The sequence below is a fragment of the Chrysochloris asiatica genome, unplaced genomic scaffold (genome assembly GCF_000296735.1).
Source record: "Chrysochloris asiatica unplaced genomic scaffold, ChrAsi1.0 scaffold00248, whole genome shotgun sequence".
Lineage (NCBI taxonomy): Eukaryota > Metazoa > Chordata > Mammalia > Afrosoricida > Chrysochloridae > Chrysochloris > Chrysochloris asiatica.
Genome location: NW_006408766.1, coordinates 404,014 through 408,814, shown reverse-complemented (window position 1 = coordinate 408,814; position 4,801 = coordinate 404,014).

Here is a 4,801-nt window from a genome sequence, read left to right as displayed (position 1 = left end):
TAGTGAGGTTGGCCCAGGATCAGACATTGTTTCGTTCTGCTGTGCGTGGGGTCGCTATGAGTCGGTTCCGACTCGATGGCACCTGACAACAACAAATTTGTGTTGTCTAATACCATTGCACAATCAATAAGACACATGTAAACATCTTTCAGGTAGTCTCTGTTTCCAGCCAAGATTAATTTGACCTCAGCATGATATCCCTGGTTTCAAATCTTCTTCTGTATACAGCTTAAAATCTTGGCAGTTCCCTGCTATGCTGCTGCAAGTGTTGTTTTTGTAGGTTTTTTTTTTTTTTTTTTTTTTTTAATTTGTTTAATGTTGCTATTTAATTTCGGGGTCTATTCTGATGATTCATTCTACATTTATTAGAATGTTGCTTTAATGAAAAACTTCATTTTCTCTCTCTTATATGTTTTTCTATGCATGTATTTACATATTTATATAAGTATAGTAGTCCAAGAGTAGAAAAGAAAACAAACAAACAAGAAAAACAATACAACTGTGTATATTTCTATCAGCTATAGTAATCTCAATGTTTAATCCCTTTTAAAATCACCAAGTAGTGTTTTTTTTTTTTTTTTTTTTTTTTTTTTATGAGAAATAATACTGAAGCATTTCAGAATATAGGAATATATATCTTTAATTTATACTGAATTATTTGGGTAAAACGTGTGGGTGTTTTCAGAGAAATAATTAAAATATAAAGAAAATGACACATGTTTACAATTTATAAAGTTGATAAAGTATATTTTAGATTATTCTTGTGTTATCCTTGAAACTTTCAATGAGATAAAACTATTCTAAAATAAAAATGCAAAATTGTATGTACATATTTGCTTGTTGTTGTTGTTGTTGTTAAGTGCCATCGAGTCGGGTCCGACCCATAGCGACCCTGTACAGGGTTTCCGAGGGTGTAAATCTTTACGGGAGTAGAAAGCCTCATCTTTCTCCCGCGGAGCGGCTGGTAGTTTCGAACCGCTGACCTTAAGGTTCGCAGCCCGATTCGATATTTGCTTACTATATTTTAAAAATATGTATAGATTTAACTCAAGTCTCACAAAATATAAAAATGGATACTGTGATTTTATAAGCCACATAAAAAGGGATTCCAAAGAGCCTAATGTAATTTATCTTAGAATTTAACTCATTAATCAAGACATAGAAAAGTTGGTTGATATTATTGTTCACTCTCAATCCTTGAGTTTTCTTATATAAACTGCTCTTATATAAATTTTGCTTAAATAGAGTTTTACATACTTCGCTAGATGAATAATGTTAGCTCAGTGATAAAAATGTAAATAATATATATTTTTTAATTAGAATACCTCTGGCCAGTGCCTTTCAATATTCAGGGCATGATGGAAGAAAAGAAAAATAGGTCTAACTTTTCTAATTTGTATTCTTGCTTTCATAGGCTATCAATCAAAATAATGAACAAGTCACTATTCCTAGGAAGATGATGAGCTAATTAACAAAATTTCAGAAATTAAAAAGAATTATTCAGAGAGTAGGACCCTATCCAGAGAAGCAGTGAAGCCAGAGATGGAGGCAGAGACAACGAAGTGGAGAGATGGAGCAGCTGGGGACTTTAGACCCAGAGAGGGAGAGGGACTGTATGCTGATGACCAGGAGGCAGGATTGCAGGGTATACCCTTTGGTTGCTTGATGATGCATGGAGGGGATTGTAACGATGGCAATGAAATGATATACAATAGGATGAATATAAAGCTAATGTTCTCCCATGTAAACTATTACATAATTCACAATAAACATTTAAAAATTAGAATCATTTGTGAATCTCATATACAGTGATTGTTGACTCATTTTTCTTGTATATGTAGGAATATTACATTAAGGCATTTCTATACTTTTTACAGACATGACTATTAATATGCTACTTAAATAAATTATGAGCCTACAGTTAATATTTTCTTTCATATTTTTTACAAATCAAAATTCAGAATATACTTAAAAAAGGAAGATATGAAAGTCAATTGTGGTATCCTTTAAAGGTACATATGTATCCGTTATAAAATATGTTGTTGATGTTAGGTGACGTTGAGTTATATCCAACTGAAAGCAATCCTATACAGGATTTCCGAGGAGTGGCTGGAGAGTTTGAACCACTGATCTTTATGTTCAAACGGACCTTTATGTCTAGTGTTCATCCTACAGTGCCACATCAGCTTCCCTATACACACGAGGTTCCCTATAAATCATAAAATGGATTTTTCTCAATTTATGAATGAAAAATAAGTCTAGAGAAACAGTTCTAAGATATTTTTAAAGGTACATTTAAATTACAGAGAGATTCACATGTTCAACATATTTCTCAAGATTATTTTAGATTATTTGGTTGACTTAAACATAAAAAGTCTGTAGATTCCCAACTGTCAGATCTTCAAAAGACTCACGAATGGGAAGAGAGGAGGAATAAAATGTATCTCAGTTTAATAGAATTATTACAATGTGGGAGAATATTGACATTATTGATTCTACTTTATTTAAAGTATATATATATATATATATATCTTAGTGCTTCTGATATGGTTTTGACACACAGTGACCCTGTATAGGGTTTCTGAGGAGCAGCTGGTGGATTTGAACTCCTGACCTTGGTGTTTATCCTATAGCACCATACCAGGACTTTTTAGTTATCTTTAGTGTTTGGTATTTTTAATGATTATGATCTGTGGTCCCAAGAAAGTATTTGCTTGCAAGGAACTGGTCGGGATTGAGCAAAGTTCATATCATAATATTTTACAATGAGTCTATAAGTCAAGGTTTGGGCTGGAAGCAAGTGACAATAAACAAACTATTGTTTGTAAAGCAAACTGTTTGCCCAGGTAACATAATTATTTCCCTTCTAAAAGTCTTGTTTGCTCAGATGCACAAACTCCTTGTCCAGATAAATTTATTTACAGAAATTTCATGAAGCAAACATTAAAATAATTAACTTATACTATCACCATCCTAGAGAGGAAGTTCCTGGAATAAACAATTAGCTCCTGTTGACACAAGTGATCTCAGTTAGGAACCTTGATCATTACTCTATGTGGATTCATAAGGTCTTGTCTAAATGTTCAAGGTTATAAATGAGTCCCTCTCTACAAAATGTGATGATATAATTTAAGGCCTCATTCACCAAATCGTTTATTAGATTTCTTAGGTGCCGTCTGATTAGTTGAGACTCAGAGTGATTCTGTGAACAGAATGAAACACAGCCCAGTCTTGCACCATTCTCACAATCGCTTCTATGTTAGATCCCATTGTGGCTACAACTTTGTCAGTTCATCACATTGAAGTCTTGTTCATTATCTTTGTGTCCTTCTGCAGGAAGTGGTCCCTCATAACACATCCAAACTACAAAAAAGGAAGTCTTGCCATTCTTACTTCTAAGAAACATTCTGACTCTACTTCTTCCAAGACAGATTTGTTTGTTCTTCTGGAAGTCCATAGTATATTTAATATTCTTTGCTAATACCATAATTCAAAGATACAAATTCTTCTTCAATCTTCCTTATTCATTGTCCAGCTTTCCCATTCACATGATGGGATTGAAAATATGAATTGGATCGGTCTTAACTTAATCTGAAAATTGACCTCTTTGCATTTTTAAAACTGTAAGCTGGCCTTTTACAGCATATATTTTTGCAATGAAATATGTTGGTTGATTTCTTGGCTACTGCTTTGGTAGACAATGACTATGAATCTCAATAAAAATAAACCCTTGAAAAACCTTAATCGTATCTGCATATCATGATGAATGGATCATAAGAAATCATGGACATTAATTGTGTACTTAATTGAGTGCATTCAGAACCTTTACATTTCTCAAGAGAAAGTTATTCAAAGACACCAAGATGATACTTGTTGTTCAGTGCCTTGTTGTCTATTCTGACTCATAGCTGCTGTATGAGGTTTCCCAGAAATGGCTGTAGTAATTGAACCACTGACATTGTGGTAAGTAATTCATTATTCATCCTATGACACCGCACCGAGACTCTGACACCATGGCACTTAAAACAACAGGAACTGATTCCACATTATTTAAAAATAGCAAGTTACCCCCTTGCTGTTTTTAAACAACTTCCTCTAGATCAGTGTACAGGATCTGCAAAAGCACAATTAAGTGTTATGGGTTTCTCATTATTTGTAATAAAGAGGATGTTGTGTGGTTTAAAAATCAGGAAAAGTGTGTGTTAGGATTATCTTTCACCATGTTTAATCAAACTGTAAGTTGAATACATCTGAGAAATTAGATTAAATGAAGTAGAACATGACATCAGGATTTGAGGAAGACTCATGAGTGACCTCTGATATGAAGATAACACAGTTTCACTTTCTGAAAGTAAAGAAGCCCGTGACTATAAGCTTTAGTTTGGAATTCTCATAAATAGACATCATAGCCATCTGTACTGACATCTTATCCCCTTGAATTCCATCGACCAGTAATTCCCCTCAGAAACCACTGTTTTGATTGTACCTTTTTTTATTGAAGGCATCCAAACAAGACTAAGAAAAGTGTATTGCAAAGTGAACTTATCTTCTGCCATCCAATAATCACAGAGGCATATGTAAATACATTTTGAATGGCATAAGCACATGTAAGTATGAACGGAAACCCTTTGTTGTTGTTATTGTTAGGTGTCATTGAGTTGGTACTGACGCATAGTGTGACCTTATGCACAACATAATGAATTAGTCCCTGGTCCTAAGCAAACCTCACAAACTTTGCTATGCTTGAGCACACTGCTGTTACCGAAAGCCAATTTATTGTATTGAGGATCTAACTCTTTTT